The sequence below is a fragment of the Ovis canadensis genome, chromosome X (assembly GCF_042477335.2).
Source record: "Ovis canadensis isolate MfBH-ARS-UI-01 breed Bighorn chromosome X, ARS-UI_OviCan_v2, whole genome shotgun sequence".
Lineage (NCBI taxonomy): Eukaryota > Metazoa > Chordata > Mammalia > Artiodactyla > Bovidae > Ovis > Ovis canadensis.
This window is the reverse complement of record NC_091727.1, coordinates 17,881,685-17,904,730: the sequence shown is the minus strand read 5'-3', so window position 1 is coordinate 17,904,730 and position 23,046 is coordinate 17,881,685. Positions and strand designations below refer to the sequence as shown.

General features: G+C 46.8%; 7 non-coding genes across 7 annotated transcripts; all 7 read left to right on the top strand.

The window, feature by feature from the left end:
• The first annotated feature begins 2,037 nt into the window (after nucleotides 1–2,037).
• TRNAF-GAA (transfer RNA phenylalanine (anticodon GAA)) lies at nucleotides 2,038–2,110 on the top strand. The gene has a single exon. It is a non-coding gene; the product is annotated as a tRNA-Phe (tRNA).
• Nucleotides 2,111–3,214: 1,104 nt separating this feature from the next.
• TRNAF-GAA (transfer RNA phenylalanine (anticodon GAA)) lies at nucleotides 3,215–3,287 on the top strand. Its single transcript has one exon. It is a non-coding gene; the product is annotated as a tRNA-Phe (tRNA).
• A 600-nt stretch (nucleotides 3,288–3,887) lies between these two features.
• On the top strand, nucleotides 3,888–3,960 carry TRNAF-GAA (transfer RNA phenylalanine (anticodon GAA)). The gene has a single exon. It is a non-coding gene; the product is annotated as a tRNA-Phe (tRNA).
• A 561-nt stretch (nucleotides 3,961–4,521) lies between these two features.
• Nucleotides 4,522–4,594, top strand: TRNAF-GAA (transfer RNA phenylalanine (anticodon GAA)). The gene has a single exon. It is a non-coding gene; the product is annotated as a tRNA-Phe (tRNA).
• A 4,435-nt stretch (nucleotides 4,595–9,029) lies between these two features.
• On the top strand, nucleotides 9,030–9,102 carry TRNAF-GAA (transfer RNA phenylalanine (anticodon GAA)). The gene has a single exon. It is a non-coding gene; the product is annotated as a tRNA-Phe (tRNA).
• Nucleotides 9,103–9,505: 403 nt separating this feature from the next.
• On the top strand, nucleotides 9,506–9,578 carry TRNAF-GAA (transfer RNA phenylalanine (anticodon GAA)). The gene has a single exon. It is a non-coding gene; the product is annotated as a tRNA-Phe (tRNA).
• A 5,180-nt stretch (nucleotides 9,579–14,758) lies between these two features.
• Nucleotides 14,759–14,831, top strand: TRNAF-GAA (transfer RNA phenylalanine (anticodon GAA)). Its single transcript has one exon. It is a non-coding gene; the product is annotated as a tRNA-Phe (tRNA).
• Nucleotides 14,832–23,046: the final 8,215 nt, after the last annotated feature.

Genomic DNA, 23,046 nt, shown 5'->3' with positions numbered 1-23,046 from the left:
GTTCTGGCAGGGTCAGTGTTTTCATCGACATCCAAGGAAAGGGGCACTTCTTGCAACCTCGCGATCTGAGCTCTCTCAAAGAGCAAGTGTTTTAGCTTACATCCAGGAAGAGTCCTGCATCCAGTGAAAGAAACTGTTAGTCGCTCACTCGTATCCGACTCTGTGGTTCCATGGACCACAGTCCAACAGGCAAGAACACTAAAGTGGGTTGCCACTGCCATCTCTCCTGAGGAAATTCCCAACCCAGGGATCAAACTCAGGTCTCCCGCACTACCCACATACTCTTTACTATCTGCTCCACCAGGCATTCAAAGTATTCCCTTATGATTAAGAACCAGCGACGCCTCTGAGAAACTCTTTAAGATGCGTTGAGGGAGCTTCCACCAGGAAGCTGCAATAGCTCAGTTAGGAGAGCTTTAGACTGAAAATCTAAATGTTCCCGGTTCAACTCCGGGTTCTGGCGAAGTCGCTGTTTTCATCCACATCCCAAGGAAAGGCGCACTTCTTGCAACCTCGCGATTTGAGCTCTCTCAAAGAGCAAGTGTTTTAGCTTACATCCAGGAGTCCTATATCCAGTGAAAGAAAATCTTGATCTCACAGTGGTGGCCGACACTGTGACTCCATGGACCACAGTCCACCAGGCTCAGTCCCTCCGTGGAATTCTCCAGGCAAGAATACTGGAGTGGGTTGCCATTCCCTTCGTTAGGGGATCTTCCCGACCCAGGAACTGAACCTATGTCTCCCACATTACGGGCATATTCTTTACTATCTGAGCCAGCCGGCATTGCAATTGTTCCCTTACAATGAAGAATCAGGGATGCCTCTGGGAAATTCTTTGAGATACATTGAGGGTGGGGCTCAATAGGGACCTGGATAGGTCAGTTGGGAGAGCATTAGACTGAAGATTTAAGGGTCCTCGGTTCGATCCAGGTTCCGGCAGAACTATTGTTCTCATCTCCATCCAAGGAAAGGCACAATTCTTGCAATCTCGCAGAGAGCAAGTGGTTTAGCTTACTTACATCGAGGAGGAGTCCTATATCCAGTGAAAGAAAATGTTAGTCGCACAGACGTGTCCGACTCTGTGACTTCCTGGGCCACAGTCCACGAGGCTCGGTCCTTCCATGGAATTCTCCAGGGAAGAATACTAGAGTGGGTTGCCATTCCCCTCTCTCATGAGGATCTTCCCGACCCGGGGATCAAACCTAGGTCTCTACCATTGCGGGCATATTCTTTACTATCTGAGCCACCCGGCATTGCAATTGTTCCCTTTTAAGGAAGAAGCAGCTACGCCTCTGAGAAACTCCTTAAGATACATGGGAGTGGGGGGGTGAGGGCGGGAGGTGGGGCTCACCAAGGAGCCGGAATAATTCAGTTAGAAGAGTGTTAGACTGAAAATCTTGAAGGTCCTGGGTTCGGTCTGCGTTTCCAGCAAAGCAGGTGTTTTCGTCTACATCCCAAGGAAAGGCACACTTCTTGCAACTTCGTGCTCTGAGTTCTCTCAAAGAGCAAGTGTTTTAGCTTACATACAGGAAAGTCAAGTGAGTCAGTCGTGTCCGACACTTTGCGACCCGGTGGACTGTAGCCCACCAGGCTCCTCAGTCCATGGGATTCTCCAGGCAAGAATACTGGAGTGGGTTGCCACTTCCTTCTCCATGGGATCTTCCCGACCCAGGGATTGAACCCAGGTCTCCCGCATTGCAGGCAGACGCTTTAACCTCTGAGCCACCAGGGAAGCAATTCCAGTCAAAGAAAGTGTTAGTCTCTCAGTCGTGTCGCACTCTGTGACTCCATGGACCACAGTCCGCCAGGCTCCCTCTGCCCATGGAATTCGCCAGGCAGGAATACTGGAGTGGGGTGCCATTTCCCTCTCTCCGGAGGATCTTCCCAACCCTGGAATCGAACCTAGGTCTCCCTCATTGCGGGCATATTCTTTACAATCTGAGCCACCGAGCATTGCCATCCTTCCTTTACAATGAAAAAGCAGGGACGCCTCTGAGAAACTCTTTAAGGCAAATCGAGGACGAGGTTCATAATGAAGCCGGAATAGCTCAGTTGGGAGAGCGTTAGACTGAAGATCTAAAGGTCCCTGGTTCGATCCCGGGTTCCGGCAGAGACATTATTTTCATCTACATCCAAGGAAAGGTGCAATTCTTGCAACCTAGCAATCTGAGCCCTCAAAAAGAGCAAGTGTTTTAGGTTACATCCAGGAAAGTGAAGTCAGTCGTGTCCGACTCTTTGCGACCCGATGGACTGTAGCCCACCAGGCTCCTCCATCCATGGGATTCTCCAGGCAAGAGTACTGGGGTGGGTTGCCACTTCCTTCTCCACGGGATCTTCCCGACCCAGGGATTGAACCCAGGTCTCCCACATTGCAGGCAGACGCTTTAACCTCTGAGCCACCAGGGAAGCAATTCCAGTCAAAGAAAGTGCTAGTCTCTCAGTCGTGTCTCACTCCGTGACTTCATGGACCACAGTCCACCAGGCTCCCTCTGCCCATGGAATTCGCCAGGCAGGAATACTGGAGTGGGGTGCCATTTCCCTCTCTCCCGAGGATCTTGCCGACCTGGGGATCGAACCTAGGGTCTCTGGCATTGCGGGCATATTCTGTACTATCTGAGCCACCCAGCATTGAAATTGTTCCCTTACAATGAAGAAGCAGTGATGCCTCTGAGAAACTCTTTAGAATACATGGTGGGTGGGGCGGGGGTGAGGGCGGGGGCTCGCCAAGGAGACGGAATAATTCAGTTAGAAGAGTGCTAGACTGAAAATCTTAAAGGTCCCCGGTTCAAACTCGGTTTCCAGCAAAGCGGGTTGTTTTCATCTGAATCTCAAGGAAGGGCACACTTCTTGCAACCTCCCAATCTGAGCTCTCGCAAAGAGCAAGTGTTTTAGCTTACATCCAGGAGGAGTCCTATATCCAGTGAAAGAAAGTGTTAGTTGTTCAGTGGTGTCTGAATATGTGACTCCATGGACCATAGTCCGCAAGGCTCCCTCTGCCCATGGAATTCGCCAGGCAAGAATAATGGAGTGGGTTGCCATTTCCCTCTCTCCGGAGGATCTTCCCAACCCGGGGATCGAACCTAGGTCTCCCGCATTGCGGGCATATTCTTTACAATCTGAGCCACGGAGCATTGCCATCCTTCCCTTACAATGAAGAAGCAGGGACGCCTCTGAGAAACTCTTTAAGGTACATTGAGGGCAGGGTCACGACGAAGCTGGAATAGCTCAGTTGGGAGAGCGTTAGACTGAAGATCTAAAGGTCCCTGGTTCGATCCCGGGTTCCGGCAGAGACATTATTTTCATCTACATCCAAGGAAAGGTGCAATTCTTGCAACCTAGCAATCTGAGCCCTCAAAAAGAGCAAGTGTTTTAGGTTACATCCAGGAAAGTGAAGTCAGTCGTGTCCGACTCTTTGCGACCCGATGGACTGTAGCCCACCAGGCTCCTCAGTCCATGGGATTCTCCAGGCAAGAATACTGGAGTGGGTTGCCATTTCCTTCTCCACGGGATCTTCCCGACCCAGGGATTGAACCCAGGTCTCCCGCATTGCAGGCAGACGCTTTAACCTCTGAGCCACCAGGGAAGCAATTCCAGTCAAAGAAAGTGTTAGTCTCTCAGTCGTGTCGCACTCTGTGACTCCATGGACCACAGTCCGCCAGGCTCCCTCTGCCCATGGAATTCGCCAGGCAGGAATACTGGAGTGGGGTGTCATTTCCCTCTCTCCCGAGGATCTTGCCGACCTGGGGATCGAACCTAGGTCTCCCGCATTGCGGGCATATTCTTACAATCTGAGCCACCGAGCATTGCCATCCTTCCCTTACAATGAAGAAGCAGGGACGCCTCTGAGAAACTCTTTAAGGTACATTGAGGGCATGACTCATGACGAAGCCGGAATAGCTCAGTTGGGAGAGCGTTAGACTGAAGATCTAAAGGTCCCTGGTTCGATCCCGGGTTCCGGCAGGAATATTATTTTCATCTACATCCAAGGAAAGGTGCAATTCTTGCAACCTAGCAATCTGAGCTCTCAATGAAGTCTTTGCCACCCGGTGGACTGTAGCCCACCAGGCTCCTCAGTCCATGGGATTCTCCAGGCAAGAATACTGGAGTGGGTTGCCATTTCCTTCTCCAGGGGATCTTCCCGACCCAGGGATTGAACCCAGGTCTCCCTCATTGCAGGCAGACGCTTTAACCTCTGAGCCACCAGGGAAACAATTCCAGTCAAAGAAAGTGTTAGTCTCTCAGTCGTGTCGCACTCTGTGACTCCATGGACCACAGTCCGCCAGGCTCCCTCTGCCCATGGAATTCGCCAGGCAGGAATACTGGAGTGGGGTGCCATTTCCCTCTCTCCTGAGGATCTTGCCGACCTGGGGATGGGACCTAGGTCTCCCGCATTGTGGGCATATTCTGTACTATCTGAGCTACCCGGCATTGCAATTCTTGCAATCCTTCCGTTATAATGACAAAGCAAGAAGGCCTCTGAAAAACTCTTTAAGATACATTGAGGGCGTGGCTCACTAGGCAGCCAGAATAGCTCAGTTGGGAGAGCGTTAGACTGAAGATCTACAGGTCCCTGCTTCAATCCCAGGTTCCAGCAGAGCTGTTGTTTTCATCTACATGCAAGTTCAGTTCAGATCAGTCACTTAGTCGTATCCAACTCTTTGCAACCCCATGAATTGTAGCCCGCCAGGCCTCCCTGTCCATCACCAACTCCCAAAGTTCACTTAGACTCATGCCCATGGAGTCAGTGATGCCATCCAGCCATCTCATCCTCTATTTTACCCTTCTCCTCCAGCCCCCAATCCCTCCCAGCATCAGAGTCTTTTCCAATGAGTCAGCTCCTCACATGAGGTGGCCAAAGTACTGGAGGTTCAGCTTTAGCATCATTCCTTCCAAGGAACATACAGGACTGATCTCCTTTAGAATGGACTGGGTTGGATCTCCTTGAAGTCCGAGGGACTCTCAAGAGTCTTCTCCAACACCACAGTTCAAAAGCATCAATTCTTAGGCGCTCAGCTTTCTTCACAGTCCAACTCGCACATCCATACATGACTACTGGAAAAAACATAGCCTTGACTAGACGGACTTTTGTTGGCAAAGTAATGTCTCTGCTTTTGAATACGCTATCTAGGTTGGTCATAACTTTCCTTCCAAGGAGTAAGCATCTTTTAATTTCATGGCTGCAATCACCATCTGCAGTGATTCTGGAGCCCCCAAAAATAAAGTCTGAAACTGTTTCCCCATCTATTTGCCATGAAGTGATGAGACCAGATGCCATGATCTTCGTTTTCTGAATGTTGAGCTTTAAGCGAACTTTTCCACTCTCCTCTTTCACTTTCATCAAGAGGCTTTTTAGATCTCTTCACTTTCTGCCATAAGGGTGGTGTCATCTGCATATCTGAGGTTATTGATATTTCTCCCAGCAATCTTGATTCCAGCTTCTGCTTCTTCCAGCCCAAATTTCTCATGATGTGCTGTGCATATAAGTTAAATAAGCTGGGTGACAATATACAACCTTGACGTATTCCTTTTCCTATTTGGAACCAGTCTGTTGTTCCATGTCCAGTTCTAACTGTTGCTTCCTAACCTTCATATAGGTTTCTCAGTCAGGTGGTCTGGTATTCCCATCTCTTTCAGAATTTTCCACAGTTTATTGTGATCCACACAGTCAAAGGCTTTGGCATAGTCAGTAAAGCAGAAATTGATGTTTTTCTGGAACTCTCTTGTTTTTTCCATGATCCAGAGGATGTTGGTAATTTGATCTCTGATTCCTCCACCTTTTCTAAAACCAGCTTGAACATCAGGAAGTTCACGGTTCAGGTATTGCTGAAGCCTGGCTTGGAGAATTTTGAGCATTACTTTACTAGCGTGTGAGACGAGTGCAATTGTGCGGTAGTTTGACCATTCTTTGGCATTGCCTTTCTTTGGGATTAAAATGAAAACTGACCTTTTCCAGTCCTGTGCCCACTGCTGAGTTTTCCATGTTTGCTGGCATATTGAGTGCAGCACTTTCACAGCATCATCTTTCAGGATATGAAACAGCTCAACTGGAATTCCATCACCTCCACTAGCTTTGTTCATAGTGATGCTTTCTAAGGCCAGCTTGATTTCACATTCCAGGATGTCTGGCTCTAGGTGAGTGATCACACCATCATGATTATCTTGGCCATGAAGATCTTTTTTGTACAGTTCTGTGTATTTTTGCCACCTCTTCTTAATATCTTCTGCTTCTGTTAGGTCCATACCATTTCTGTCCTTTATCAAGCCCATCTTTGCATGAAATGTTCCCTTGGTATCTCTAATTTTCTTGAAGAGATCTCTAGTCTTTCCCATTCTGTTCTTTTCCTCTATTTCTTTGCATTGATCACTGAAGAAGGCTTTGTTATCTCTTCTTGCTGTTCTTTGGAACTCTACATTCCGATGCTTATATCTTTCCTTTTCTCCCTTGCTTTTCACTTCTCTTCTTTTCTCAGCTTTTTGTAAGGCCTCCCCAGACAGACATTTTGCTTTTTTGCATTTCTTTTCCATGGGAATGGTCTTGATCCCTGTCTCCTGTACAATGTCATAAACCTCCATCCATAGTTCATCAGGCACTCTATCTATCAGATCTAGGCCCTTAAATCTATTTCTTACTTCCACTGTATAATCATAAGGGATTTGATTTAGGTCATACCTGAATGGTCTAGTGCTTTTCCCTACTTTCTTCAATTTAAGTCTGAATTTGGCAATAAGGAGTTCATGATCTGAGCCACAGTCAGCTCCTGGTCTTGTTTTTGCTGACTGTATAGAGCTTCTCCATCTTTGGCTGCAAAGAATATAATCAATTTGATTTCGGTGTTGACCATCTGGTGATGTCCATGTGTAGAGTCTTCTCTTGTGTTGTTGGAAGAGGGTGTTTGCTATGACCAGTGCGTTCTCTTGGCAAAACTCTATTAGCCTTTGCCCTGCTTCATTCCACATTCCAAGGCCAAATCTGCCTGTTACTCAGGTGTTTCTTGACTTCCTACTTTTGCATTCCAGTCCTCTATAATGAAAAGGACATCTTTTTTGGGTGTTAGTTCTAAAAGGTCTTGTAGGTCTTCATAGAACCATTCAACTTCAGCTTCTTCAGCATTACTGGTTGGGGCATAGACTTGGATTACTCTGATATTGAATGATTTGCCTTGGAAATGAACAGAGATCATTCTGTAGTTTTTGCAATTGCATCCAAGTACTGCATTTTGGACTCTTTTGTTGACCATGATGGCTACTCCATTTCTTCTAAGGGATTCCTGCCCACAATAGTAGATATAATGGTCATCTGAGTTAAATTCACCCATTCCAGTCCATTTTTTAGTTAGCTGATTCCTAGAATGTCGACGTTCACTCTTGCCATCTCTTGTTTGACCACTTCCAATTTGCCTTGATTCATGGACCTGACATTCCAGGTTCCTATGCAATATTGCTCTTTACAGCATTGGACTTTGCTTCTATCACCAATCACATCCACAACTGGTTATTGTTTTTGGTTTGGCTCCATCTCTTCATTCTTTCTGGAGTTATTTCTCCACTGATCTCCAGTAGCATATTGGGCACCTACTGACCTGGGGAGTTCCTCTTTCAGTGTCCTATCATTTTGCCTTTTCATACTGTTCATGGGGTTCTCAAGGCAAGAATACTGAAGTGGTTTGCCATTCCCTTCTCCAGTGGACCATAATCTGTCAGACCTCTCCACCATGGCCCACCCATCTTGGGTGGCCCCACAGGGCATGGCATAGTTTCATTGAGTTAGACAAGGCTGTGGTCCTAGTGTGCTTAGATTGACTAGTTTTCTGTGATTATGCTTTCAGTGTGTCTGCCCTCTGATGCCCTCTTGCAACACTTCCCGTCTTACTTGGGTTTCTCTTACCTTGGACGTGGGGTATCTCTTCACAGCTGCTCCAGCAAAGCGCATCTGCTGCTCCTTACCTTGGATGAGGGGTATCTCCTCACTGCCCCCCCTCCTGACCTTGAACATGCCAGCTGCGATGGACTGCACGGCAGAAGCGTGCCTGCTGCGACAGAACTCGCAGAAGTGTGGCCGATGGGAGCTACCCCACGTCCGAGGTCAGGGGCAGTGGCAGAGAGTGCCAGGCTGCCACGGGGCTGGAGCGGGATCTACATCTAAGTAAAGGCGCAATTCTTGCTACCTCACAATCTGAGCTCTTGCAAAGAGCGTCTTTTAGCTTACATCCAGGAGGAGTCCTATATCCAGTGAAAGAAAATGTTAGTCACCAGTCGTGTCCGATTCTGTGATTGCATGGACCACAGTCCACTAGGCTCGGTCCTTCTGTGGGATTCTCCAGGCAAGAATACTGGAGTGGGTTGCCATTTCCCTCTCTCCTGAGGGAGGATCTTCCCAACCCGGGATTGAACCTAGGTCTCCCACATTGCAGGCATATTCTTTACTATCTGAGCCACCAGGCATTGCAATTGTTCCCATACAATGAAGAAGCAGGAACTCCTCGGAGAAACGCTTTAAGATATTTGCGAGGGAGGCGGGGGTGAGGGTGTGGGTGGGGCTCCCCAAGGACTGGAGTAATTCAGTTAGAAAAGTGGTAGACTAAAAATCTTAAAGGTCTCGGGTTCGATCTCAGTTTCCAACCAAGCAGATATTTTCGTCTACATCCCAAGGAAAGGCACACTTCTTGCAACTTCGCGCTCTGAGCTCTCTCAAAGAGCAAGTGTTTTAGTTTACATCCATGAGGACTCCTAATTCCAGTGAAAGAATGTGCTAGTCACTAAGTTGTCTCTGACGCTGTGATTCCACGGACCATAGTCCGCCAGGCTCCCTCTGCCCATGGAATTTTCCAGGCAAGAATACTGGAGTGGCTTGCCATTTCTCTCTCTCCTGAGGATCTTCCCAACCCAGGGATCGAACCCAGGTCTCCCGCTTGAGGGCATATTCGTTACTATATGAGCCACCAAGGATTGCAATTGTTCCCTTACAATGAAGAAGCAGGGATGCCTCTGAGAAACTCTTTAAGGTACGTTGAGAGCGCCTTCGTCAAGCAGCCGGAATAGCTCAGTTAGGAGAGCGTTAGACCGAAAATCTAAAGGTTCCCGGTTCAATTCCAGGTTCCGGTGAAGCTGCTGTTTTCGTCCACACTTCCAAGGAAAGGCGCACTTCTCGCAACCTCGAGATCTGAGCTCTCTCAAAGAACAAGTGTTTCAGCATACATCCAGTAGGAGTCCTATATTCAGTGAAAGAAAATGTTAGTCTCACAGTCGTGTCCGACTCTGTGACTCCATTGGCCACAGTCCGCTAGGCTCGGTCCTTCCGTGGAATTTTCCAGGCAAGAATACTGGAGTGGGTTGCCATTCCCTTCGCTAGATTTTCTCGACCCACGAACTGAACCCATGTCTCCTGCATTGCGGGCATATTCTTTACTATCTGAGCCACCAGGCATTGCAATTGTTCCCTGACAATGAAGAAGGGACCCCTCTGAGAAACTCTTTAAGGTACATTGAGGGCGGGGCTCACAAGGGAGCAGGAATAACTCAGTTGGGAGAGCGTTAGACTGAAGATCTAAAGGTCCCTGGTTCGATCCCGGGCTCTGGCAGAGGTAGTTTTCATCTACTTCCAAGGAAAGGCACAATTCTTACAACTTCGCAATCTGAGCTCTCTCAAAGAGCAAGTGTTTTAGCTTACACCCAGGAGTCCTATATCCAATGAAAGAAAATGTTAGTTGCACAGTCATGTCTGACTCTGTGACTCCATGGACCACAGTCCACCAGGCTCAGTCCTTCCGTGAAATTCTCCAGGCAAGAATACTGGAGTGGGTTGCCATTCCCGTCTTTCCTGAGGATCTTCCCAACCCAGGGATTGAACCTAGGTCTCCACCATTGCGGGCATATTCTTTACTATCTGAGCCACCAGGCATTGCAATTGTTCCCTTACAATGAAGAAGCATTGATGCCTCTGACAAACTCTGTGTGTGTGTGTGTGTGTGTGTGTGTGTGTGTGTGTGTGATAAGGTTTTATTAAAGTATAAAGGAGATAGAGCAAACTTCTGACATAGACATTAGAAGGTGGTGAGAAAGAGTACTGGCTTGCTAGTGTTAGCAATGGAGTTATATTTTCTCCAGTGAATCCAAAGAATGTCTGGAGGTTGTAAAGACCTCACCAGACCTCCTCCTATAATTTACATTTTAAGATAACAGAATTAGCCAGAAGGCTTAGTCCAGAGACTGTCCTCAGGCAGGATACATAATCCTAAGGACTGTAGAGGAAAGAAAAATTTGTCCTTTCTTCCTCCTTGAGAATTCCAGACTTGTCTCTCCTTGGGCACCCTTAGACTTCTTATCAACCTGCCTAGGAAATGACTCTCTCATTCCCCTCCTTTTCTTTTAGGAGAATTATGTTGCCAAGAGAACTTCCCTGGTGGCTCAGATGGTAAAGGATCTGCCTGCAATGCCGGAGACCTGTGTTCAATCCCTGGGTCAGGAAGATACCCTGGAGAAGGAAATGGCAACCCACTCCAGTACTCTTGCTTGGAAAATTCCATGGATGGAGGAGCCTGGCAGGCTACAGTCCATGGGGTGGCAAAGGGTCAGACATGACTAAGCAACTTCCCTATGTTGCCAAGGGAAAGGGGTGTCGTTTTCATTCCATAACTACTTCCTGCTCTTTAGGGGCGTAGTCCTTAAATTGTTGAGGCAACATATTCTTCTAACCCTCACTTTGAGGGTTTCTGATCCAGGGGCCCCAAGTAATAGTTGGAGGAGGCTGTGGCACTATAGGAGCTTGGACACCATTTGTAACTTAAAAGCCTTCATGTGACTAGAACCAAATCCAATTACACAGTTCCAGATGCAAGGCAAAATAGTAAGTGAAAGTGAGGTTGCTCAGTCATGTCCTACTCTTTGTGACCCCATGGACTGTAGCCTATCAGGCTCCTCCGTCCCTGGGATTTTCCAGGCAAGAGTGCCGGTGTCGATTGCCATTTCCTTCTCCAGGGGATCTTCCCAACCCAGGAATTGAACCGAGGTCTCCCGCATTGCAGGCAGACACTTTACTGTCTGAGCCATATATCCATAGTTCCATCAGTCCATTTTAGGATTGTTAGATGTCATCAGTTTAAGAAGAGGCATCACATATGATTGTTGTGGAAGGTATTCGCAGACTTGGAGAAAGTCTTTTCCTTGAAGTGGAGATGTCCACCACCGGAAGCTTTCCACTGATGAAGAGGGGAGTGCTCCGCAGACCCAGCAGATAGACTGATGGTGGAATGCAGAGTAGGAATGAGCCCAGGACAGGAAGGCATTGTCTTGAGGATCAAATGGCAGACTCAGGATTTTTGGAGTCAGCTGAAGTAGGCTCACATAGGTTACCAGGTCCATCTTTTGGCTCGTCCAGTGGGCCAGGGGCTTCAGTAAGCACGGAGTAAGTTGCCCCAGTGTCTAAAAGGAAATCGATGGATTGGCTTCCCACGGTTATTAATACCCAGGGTTCCTCAGGTGTAATTAGGACCAGAGCTTGTGTGGGGACCCCTGGGCACCTTCAGTCCTGATTGTCTTGAGAGTCTGACCCCTGATACGTACGCCTCTGGGGGCAGTCTCTCTTCCATTGTGGTCCTCTGAAGACTGGACAAGGAGCCGGTGCGGGGGGTGGGGGGGGGGGCGGTTTAGATGCCTGAGGGCAATCCCGCTTGAGGTGCCCCTCCCCTCCACAGTAATAGCAAGCCCATCCCTTTTCACCTGGGTCCCTCTGGGCATTTTTCTCAGGCTGTTTAAGAATGGTTTTCAGAGCCATTGCGAAGGCTTCCACCTGTTCCTTTATCTTTTTCTGCCTTTCTTTCTTTTCCTCATATTCCCTACCATAATAGACTGTCTGAGCCAGTTCTAACAGATTATCTAAAGACTGATTTGGTCCATACGCCTGTTTTAATATCTTATGGCAGATATCTGGAGCTGACTGAGTGAGAAATCTTTTAAGGTCACTTTTCCCTCTTCACTTTCGGGATCGATCTGTGAATCTGTGAAGGGCTTCTCTCAGTCTATCTAGGAATTTACCAGGAGCTTCCTTCTCCTGTTCTATGTTTGCCAATTTGCCATAGTTTAAAGGACAAAATTATTTCGTCCTTTATTTTTTGGGCTCCAAAATCACTGCAGATGGTGACTGCAGCCATGAAATTAAAAGACGCTTACTCCTTGGAAGGAAAGTTATGACCAACCTAGACAGCGTATTCAAAAGGAGAGACATTACTTTGCCAACAAAGGTCCGTCTAGTCAAGGCTATGGTTTTTCCAGTGGTCATGTATGGATGTGAGAGTTGGACTGTGAAGAAAGCTGAGGGCCCAAGAATTGATGCTTTTGAACTGCGGTGTTGGAGAAGACTCTTGAGAGTCCCTTGGACTGCAAGGAGATCCAACCAGTCCATTCTGAAGGAGATCAGCCCTGGATGTTCTTTGGAAGGAATGATGCTAAAGCTGAAACTCCAGTACTTTGGCCACCTCATGCGGAGAGTTAACTCATTGGAAAAGACTGATGCTAAGAGGGATTGGGGGCAGGAGAAGGGGACGGCAGAGGATGAGATGGCTGGATGGTATCACCGACTCGATGGACATGAGTTTGAGTGAACTCCGGGAGTTGGTGATGGACAGGGAGGCCTGGCGTGCTGCAATTCATGGGGTCATTAAGAGTCGGACACAACTGAGCGACTGAACTGAACTGAAAGGACAAAATGACTCTGATCCCATTTTCCTTTAGCTGTGTTGTAGCCCCAGTCTGGTTCCGTAGTTGGGACTGCCTGATTCCCATTGGGAAGGGCGGTTATCTCATCCTCCCTCTTCCCTACTGATTCATTACCAAACCATTCATCTTCATAAGCAACCGCTTTTCCCAAGATATACATCACATCCTTCCAAGTAAGGTCATAAAGCAGAGTAACACCTTTAAAAGCTCTAATATATTTTTCTGGGTCCTCTAAATAGTCTCCCAGATCCTCCTTGATTCTTTGTATTTCTTGATAAGAAAAAGGCTTATTCACTCTCATGGACTGATTATTTCTCCCGGTGGGTGATTCATGAAGTGGCAACAGCTTGTGTGGCTCTTCCTCAGTCTCTCTGGCTGCTCTGCACATATGATCCCAGGGATAGAGGAGAAACCTGCTTTTCTTTATCTCTTTGTCTCCTGTCCTCCATCTCATCTAGCAAAGTAGGAGGACAAGAGAGAGCTAAAGAAGTCTATACCCTTAGGACATAAGCCTGGCATATTTCACAGAGAGAAAAAGGGCAACACATATGCTACTTCTACCCATTTCCCTTGTTTTCTACAGAACCGGTCTGATTGTAAAACAGTATTATACTTAAGAGACCCTCCAACCAGCCACCGTTTGCCATCCTCCAGTGGATACCGTGGCCATGCAGTATCACATAGGAAGACCAGGTGTGTCTTCTTTAAATCCTGGGGATGAAATCTATCCCAGTTTTTCAGGATATAGTTCAAAGGAGTGAGGCTGGAATTGTTAGCTCCCATCTGTAAGAGAGAAAAAAAAGCGACCAGCACCATCTTTCTACCAGAGGCGCCCCACCATGCTCTAGATGGGGGTGTAGACAGATTTTACACCAAAGCTTTTCTTTCCTGGTCGGACTTAATTTGTCCCTTACCAATGCAGGTGCCGTACTCGTCCCTCCCGGGTCTACCACGGAGCCGGGGTGGGGATGCACCAGGGGTAGACCTGATGGCATCCCTAACTGAAGTCCAGCTCTTCACCATTACCTCTGATGCCACCCGGGGAACTATCAGAGTAACCTTCCAGAATGCCTCCCAGGCTAAGACCGCTTGGGGCACCATTCATCACCTGAGTGCCAGTGCACGACCCTGAGTATATCCCTGACCACAAGAAGACCGATACTAACGTAAAACTGAGATGTTTCTTCCAAGTGTCACCACACCAGTTTGAGTCCACTAAGAGCCAGTGCTACCAAAGGAAAAAACCCCATTGCAGTTCCAATCCGAGTAACCTTTAACCTCAGAGATGCTCTTGTAGCTAGAGCTCCATCTAGCTTCCGAACTTTTGATTCCTAGCAAGGCTAGGCGCTTCTTGACTACCAATCCAAGTTTGGGACCTAAGTCATAGTACACAGTAATAACATAGATCACAAATCCCTTGAAAGTATATGATCCGACAGATTAGGTTAGTAGTTCTAATTCCCAAGGAGTTATGAAATGGTCAAAGAGACCAAAAAGTTTGACCAAGAAAGGAGAGTTGGGTCCACACACTTTGCCCATTTCTGGTCAGTCACCAGAGGAGACATTGGGTGCCTCTTTGCATTGGCAGGTCGGTATAAACCCCGACATGTTTCTGCCATAAGCCATATGAGGTCACCGTGGAACCGCAGAGCAGGGCTCCTCACTTGATTCATGCAGGGCGTTTCATTCATTCATGCAAGCACACCATAGAGTTAGTAAAGTACTGCAGAAAACGTGTTTGCTAGGAGAACAAAGAACTAGAGCTCCAAGCATCCTTACCTTGTCCTGAAGAATCCCAGACAAGCCCCCAAGATGACAGGTTGTTGCTGAATCACGCAAAGACGCCAGGATTCTTGGCCTCCAGAGGAGAAGAATTCAATCCAGGGCCAGAGACGAGGCTTGATTGCTCAGAACTTTTGTGTAATAAAGTTTTATTAAAGTATAGAGGAGATAGAGAAAGCTTATGACACAGACATCAGAAAGGGGTACAAAGAATACCCCTCTGAGAAACACTTTAAGATACATTGAAGGCAGAGCCCACTAAGGAGCTAGAATAGTTCAGCTGGGACAGCATTAGACTGAAGATCTAAAGGTCCCTGGTTTGATCCCGGGTTCCGGCAGAGCTGTTGTTTTCACCTACATCCAAGGAAAGGCACAATTCTTGCAACTGTGCAATCTGAGCTCTCGCAAAGAGCAAATGTTTTAGCTTACATCCAGGAGTCCTATATCCAGTGAAATAAAATGTTAGTCGCACAGTCGTGTCCGACTCTATGACTCCATGGACCACAGTCCACCAGGCTTGGTTTGTCCGTGGAATTCTCCAGGCAAGAATACTGCAGTGGTTTTCCATTCCCCTCTCTCCTGAGGATCTTCCCGACCTGGGAATCAAACCCAGGTCTCACGCATTGTGGGCATATTCTTTACTATCTGAGCCACCAGGCATTGCAATTGTTCTCTTACAATTAAAAACCGGCAACTACTCTGAGAAACTGTTTAAGATACATTGGGGGGTGGAGGGGATGCGTTCACCAAGGAGCTGGAATAGCTCAGCTGGGAGAGCGTTAGACTGAAGATGTAAAGCTCCCTGGTTCAATCATTGCAATTGTTCCCTTACAATGAAGAAGCAGGGACGCCTCTGAGAAACTCTTTAAGGTACATTGAGGGCAGGGTTCACTAGGGAACCAGAATAGCTCAGTTGGCAGAGCGTTTAGAGTGAAGATCTAAAGGTCCCTGGTCCAATACCGGGTTCTGGCAGAGCTATTCCTTTCATCTACATCCAAGGAAAGGCGCACTTCTTCCAACTTCGCGCTCTGAGCTCTCTCAAAGAGCAAGTGTTTTAGCTTACATCCAGAAGGAATCCTATCTCCAGTGAAAGAAAGCGTTAGTCGCTCAGTCGTGTCCGACTCTGTGACTCCATGGACCATAGTCTGCGAGGCTCCCTCTGCCCATGGAATTCTCCAGGCGAGAATACTGGAGTGGGTTGCCATTTCCCTCTCTCCTGAGGATCTTCCCAACCTGGGGATTGAATCCAGGTCTCCCACATTGCGGGCATATTCTGTACTATCTGAGCCACCCGGCATTGCAATTGTTCCCTTACAATGAAGAAGCAGGGACGCCTCTGAGAAACTCTTTAAGGCACATTGAGGGCGGGGCTCACTCTATTCGGGAGCCGGAATAGCTTAGTTGGCAGAGTGTTAGACTGAAGATCTAAAGGTCGCTGGTTTGAACGCAGGTTCCAGCAGAATCAGTGTTTTCATCTACATCCAAGGAAAGGCACAATTCTTGCAACCTTGCGATCTCAGTTCAGTTCAGTAGCTCAGTCGTGTCCGATTCTTTGTGACCCCATGAATCGCAGCACACCAGGCCTCCCTGTCCATCACCAACTCCTGGAGTTCACTCAAATTCAGGTCCATCCAGTCAGTGATGCCATCCAGCCATTTCATCCTCTGTCATCCCCTTCTCCTCCGGCCCCCAATCCCTCCCAGCATCAGAGTCTTTTCCAATGAGTCAACTCTTCACATGAGGTGGCCAAAGTACTGGAGTTTCAGCTTTAGCATCATTCCTTCCAAAGAACACCCAGGGCTGATCTCCTTCAGAATGGACTGGTTGGATCTCCTTGCCGTCCAAGGGACTCTCAAGAGTCTTCTCCAACACCACAGTTCAAAAGCATCAATTATTCGGTGCTCAGCCTTTTTCACCGGAGAAGGCAAAGGCAACCCACTCCAGTACTCTTGCCTGGAAAACCCCATGGACAGAGGAACCTGGTAGGCTCCAGTCCATGGGGTCGCTAGGAGTTGGACACAACTGAGCGACTTCACTTTCACTTTTCACTTTCATGCACTGGAGAAGGAAATGGCAACCCACTCCAGTGTTGTTGCCTGGAGAATCCCAGGGATGGGGGAGCCTAGTGGGCTGCCGTCTCTGGGGTCGCACAGAGTTGGACATAACTGAAGCGACTTAGCAGCAGCAGCAGCAGCAGCAGCAGCAGCCTTCTTCACAGTCCAACTCTCACATCCATACATGACCACTGGAAAATCCATAGCCTTGACTAGACGGACCTTCGTTGGCAAAGTAATGTCTCTGCTTTTTAATATGCTATCTAGGTTGGTCATAACTTTTCTTCCAAAGAGTAAGCGTCTTTTAATTTCATGGCTGCAATCACCATCTGCAGTGATTTTGGAGCCCCCAAAAACAAAGTCTGACACTGTTTCCACTGTTTCCCCATCTATTTCCAATGAAATGATGGGACCGGATGCCATGATCTTCGTTTTCTGAATGTTGAGCTTTAAGCCAACTTTTTCACTCTCCACTTTCACTTTCATCAAGAGGCTTTTTTAGTTCTTCTTCACTTTCTGCCATAAGGGTGGTGTCATCTGCATATCTGAGGTTATTGATATTTCTCCTGGCAATCTTGATTCCAGCTTGTGTTTTTTCCAGCCCAGCGTTTCTCATGATGTACTCTGCATATAGGTTAAGTAAGCAGGGTGACAATATATAGCCTTGATGTACTCCTTTTCCTATTTGGAACCAGTCTGTTGTTCCATGTCCAGTTCTAACTGTTGCTTCCTGACCTGCATACAGATTTCTCAAGAGGTAGGTCAGGTTGTCTGGTATTCCCATCTCTTTCAGAATTTTCCAGTTTATTGTGATCCACCTTGCGATCTGAGCTCTCTCGAAGAGCAGGTATTTTAGTTTACATCCAGGAGAAGTCCTACATCCAGTGAAAGAAAGTGTTAGTCACTCAGTCGTGTCTGACTCTGTAACTCCTTGGACCATAGTCCTCCAGGCTCCCTCTGTCCATGGTATTCTCCAGGCAAGAATACCGGAGTGGGTTGCCATTCCCTTCTCTCCTGAGGGTCTTCCTGACCCGGGGATGAAACCCAGGTCTCCAGCATTGTGGGCACATTCTTTACTATCTGAGTCACCAGGGATTGGAATTGTTCTCCAAGAAACTCTTTCCTAAGCTATGTTGAGAGGGAATAGCTCAGTTGGGAGAGCATTAGACTGAAGATCTGAATAGTCCTGGGTTCTGGCAGAGTGAGTGTTTTTGCCTACATACAAGGAGCAATTTCTAGCAATCTTGTGATCTGAGGTCTCTCACAAAGCAAGGATTTTAGCCTACATCCAAGTGGAGGCACCTATACCCACTTGTTGCTCAGTCGTGTCTGACTCTTTGCCCCCCACCCCCATGGACTGCAGCATGCTAGGCTTCACTATCTCTTGAGTTTGCCCAAACTCATGTCCTTTGAGTCAGTGATGCCATCCAACCATCTCGTCCTCTATTGTCCCCTTCTCCTCCTGCCTTCAGTCTTTCCCAGCATCAGGGTCTTTTCCAATCAGTTGTTTCTTCGCATCAAGTGGCCAAAGTACTGGAGCTTCAGCTTCAGCATCAGTCCTTCCAATGAATATTCAGGGTTGATTTCCTTTAGAATTGACTGGTTTGATCTCCTTGCAGTCCAAGGGACTCTCAAGAGTCTTCTCCACCACCACAATTTGAAAGTATCAATTCTTCAGAGCTCTGCCTTCTTCATGGTCCAACTCTCATATCCATACATGACTACTATAAAAACCATAGATTTGACTAGATGGACCTTTGTTGGCAAGGTAATGTCTCTGCTTTTTAATACGCTGTCTAGGTTTGTCGTTGCTTTTCTTCCAAGGAGCAAGCATCTTTTAATTTCATGGCTGCAGTCACCATCTGCAGTGATTTTGGAGCCCAAGAAAATAAAGTCCATCACTGTTTCCATTGTCTCCCCATATTTGCTATGAAGTGATGGAACCCAATGCCATGAACTTAGTTTTTTGAATGTTGAGTTTTAAGCCAGCTTTTTCACTCTCCTTTTCCAACTTCTTCAAGAGGCTTTTAATTCCTCTTCGATTTCTGCCATAAGGGTGGTGTCATCTGCCTATCTGAGGTTATTGACATTTCTCCTGGCAATCTTGATTCCAGCTTGTGCTTCATCCAGGCCAGCATTTTCTCATGATGTACTCTGCATATAAGTTAAATAAGCAGGGTGACAATATACAGCCTTGACTTACTCCTTTCCCTATTTGGAACCAGTCCATTGTTCCATGTCCATTTCTAACTGTTGCTTCCTGACCTACATACCGATTTCTCAGGAGGCAGGTAAGGTGGTCTGGTATTCCCATCTCTTTAAGAATTTTCCACAGTTTGTTGTGATCCACACAGTCAAAGGCTTTAGCATAGTCAAAGAAGCAGAAGTAGATGTTTTTCTGGAATTCTCTTGCTTTTTCTACATCCAGGAGGAAAAGCAATTCTAGCAACCTCACTATCTTATAATTGAACTCTGATGAGCTTGGCACTTGAGCAAAGGGAAATAGCTGCAATGAGAGTCCTTCCTTCTCACTTATATGCATAGCAATTGCAAAGCCCTGTGGATCAGGGCTTCCTAGCTGGCTACAATCCATAGGGTTGCATAAGAGTTGGACACAACTGGAGCAACTTAGCACGAGGGGTTTGTTGTTTTCCTTTTACTCCTTGCTCTTTTTTCAGCAAGAAAATCTAAACAGAACCTTTCAAGACTTAGCTCCCAATACTCTTGGTTCTCAGACATCCACAGGGCTCACCCTCAGATTCCTCTTACTTGTGATTGGCATTGAGATTCATTCATCCACTGAGTCATTCAAGAATCCATTAATGTCATTTCAAGAATCCATTTCTGAGTTTCTGGTACAATAGGCCAAACATTGTGTAAGAACTTGACACACCAGGCAGATCCTTATTTTCACTGTGCCCACTCTAAGAGCTTTGTTCTGTGACCCCTAAATGGGAATAAGCCCTAGAAAAGGTTATCATTTTTCAGTTACATTCACACAGTCAGGGGATAACTGTAATAAAAGACACTGTCAGGAGGCACAGAGCAGGGCACTCTCTTGTTCTATAGCTTTTCAATGTTTGTGCCTGGCTGGGGAGCTCCAAAAATTTCCACAAAGAACAGAAAATTGCATCTGTCCTGGTGGAATAGAATGTGGTCCAGCAGGTAGGCTTGAGACATTTAAATTGCTTATCCACCTAACACATAACCCTGGCCCTCCACCCTCACAAGGCATCAAAGGAAAGCAGCCGCTCCAACACTCGGCTTGGCAACCTAGGTGTGCTCTACCCTGAGCTCTGGGGGTATGACAGGAGAGAAAAAGCAGGATACAACTGCTGCAGTTAATCAGCGTACAGTTCCAGAGAGAGAAATAAGACTGCTGCACAGGGGAAAGTTGTATCCTACAGAACTGGGAGCCTGAAGACAAAGGATCTTTGTCTAATTTACTCTGCTGTTTCTGTTCTATGGCTGCAGTGGCTCCTTATTATCGTGAAATAAGGTAAATGGATTGACTCCACTTATGCATCGGATGAAGGGTCATTTCGGAATACACATACCATCATAGTAAAAGCACTACCTGTGTCTCTTTAAGGACCCATAAACTCAGGCTTCTATTTATCTTCCATTATACATTTTGGATTCAGTGCTGAGGATGATTTTTAAAACATCCATCTTACTAAAGTATATTGTTCCACTGTTTGGTCGTGGCTATTATATAAAAATAAGTCAAAAAAAAAAATCACTAAGCCTCATCTCACAGGTGAGTGTGTGTCCTTCCTGGTGTGTGAGCATCAGAGATAGCAGATTTTTTTTTCAAAGCAGCTTTATTGAGATGTAATTTACATACCATTAAATTCGCCCATTTAAAGTGTGCAATTCAATGGTTTTTAGTGTATTTACAGATTTGTGGAGCACACAATCTAACTTTAGAACATTTTCATCATCCCGCAAAGAAACCAGTAGACATTAAGTGCTCACTCCCCATTTCCCCCTCCCCCCAAGTCACTGGCAACCACTGATTTACTTTCTCCTTATAGATTTGCCTTTTCTGTACATTTCATTTAAATGGAATCATACAACATATGGTCTCTTGTCTTTCACTTAGCATATGTTTTTGAGATTCATCTGTGTTGAGGCATGTACAGATAACAGATTTACCCATGAATATGTCTGTCGCTTAAAATAGTAACACTTTCATACCAGAAGCAATTTCCTTCTTTCTTCTTCACCAGAGGGACATTACTGCAGCCTGCTACGTCTTATTCTTGTTTCTCAAGTAGATTGGAAGCTAGTTATAGACAGCTTCTATCATTCATAATCTTATGCCTTTCTCTTCAGCTTCACTGTTTCCATGGGAAGGAAAACTCCATATTTAGTAAGAGCCAGTCAAACAAACTGAAATAGTCTTTCCTAAGTGTGTCTAATGCACACTTTGCTTTCTGGGTTTGCATTTTGAGAAATAGGCATGCTTGAATTGTCTGGCTGTGGTAACAAGTGTTTCCCTATGGAGTGGCCCTTTGAGCAAAAGGGCAGAATGCTCTCGTATTGCCAAAATCTAAGGCTGGTGAGGGGCAGACCCTCTGATGGAAACCTGTAACCTGGAGAAACCCCAAAGATGATCTGAGTAGGGAGAAAAATAGGCAACCACGTAATAGAAATCTTGTCCTTTCTCCTTTAAAGGCTGACCTGTTTTTCTCATCCCAACAGTGTTATTTTCTGGTATTATAAGAAGTTGTCACCAAACACGCTTTTTGCTTTTGTTCGCCAGCTTGGGGTGATTAAATCATTTCAGGGATGACAGCAGCCGCGTTGCTGCTCCCTTGGTGACAGCTTTTCCTGTAAAAGGCTTGTTGTTCCTTCTCTCTCTGCTCATTTCCATAAGATCTGGTGCCTTAGGACCCAAGGCTGCCTACAGACAAACACGTTCTGGGGAGAGGAGCCCAGGCAGGGAAACAAAGGCAGCAATCTCATTGAACACAGATGGTGGCTCTGCAAGCAGGCCTCCCTCTTGGGTCTCTTCCTCTCCACAGGTAGAACCCCTCCTCGCCCTGCCCTTTCCTTTTTGCCTTCTGGTCTGTTGCCGCACAATGCAATTCAGAGCCCTCTGGGGGCGCACCTGAGGACCCAGCTAGTGCAAAGGCCCTGAACTCTGTGACCATTATGGGCTTCATCCGAAATCTGGGTTTGCTCAGTTGCAGCCGCGTAGACCCTCTTCCTGTGACAGGACACGACTTCCAGGCCAATCTGACCTGGTTATTAGGGCCACTCTGTTAGTGACCGACTCACCTCACCTTTGGTCTCCCAGGACCTTTCTGCCAACCCCGCAGGTCTTGAGGATGGGGTGGAGCTGAGTGCCTTCTGCATTAACAGTCCCATAGGCCTCTCAGAACGTCTCTATCCCATCTGCCCAAATCCCTGTCCCCCTAGAGCCTTCTCCTCCCCTAGTAAATTGTGGCTTTATCCTCCCAGGCACTCAGGCCTTGAACCTCTCCTCTCTTTATTTCACACCCACTTCATTTGTCAGCAAACCCTGTGGGCACTACCTTCCAAAGACAGTGAGAATCCAGCCGCTTCTCATCACTTCCACTGCTACCACCCTGTGTCCAAGGTGCCATCATCTCTCCCCTAGACAACACGCCAAGCACCCACCCACCTGAGGTTTTTACATGCTATTGGCTCTGTCCACAGGTATCTCACCTCCCTCAGGTCTTTGCTCCAACATCACCTTCTCAGTGAAACCTTCCCTAAGCCCCAAAGTACCACTCCCAGTCCCTTCCCCCCACCCCCTGCATCTTTGTGCTTTATTTTTCTCTACAATAGTCACCATTCTTTTACGTACTATATATTTTATTTATTCATTCTCTATCCCCTAACCTTCCCCCCACCCACATTAGACTCCTAAGTTCTAGAAGGGCAGGTGTTTTTTTCTGCTTTGTTTACTGCTATATCCCCAGTGCCTAAAGTTGGGCCTGGAATATAGTAGATGCTCAATGAAAATTAATGAATGAACGCTTTGGGGCCAGTCATTATGAGCTATCTTTTCTATCAATTTCAATAACTGTACCGGTGCTTAGATAAACCTGTGGACAAGAAAGACATAGGACACAAAGGCCAGAGCAAGTGGTGAGTTCTATGTGAGGGACTGAAAAAGTCCTCTTCATAGGGAAGGGGATAAGCAGGCAGAAAAGTTGGGAGGGGAAGGCATTTGAGGCCAAGAAATCATGCACCAAGGCATACAGGCATGAAACAGCCTGGCACATTTGATGAACTGCAAATATTAGAGAGTGCAAAAAATAAATCCGCAGAGATAGGCAGGAGATAGATCATGGCAACTTAAAGGACACATTATTATTATACCCATTTTAGAGATGAAAAGTGGAGGGATGCAGTCATACAACTAATGTCAGATGTGAAACCGGGGCCATGATAATGGGAACCCACCAAAGGATTTGGAGCAGGTGACACAATCAGGTTTGCCTTCTATCCCATTGACAGCATA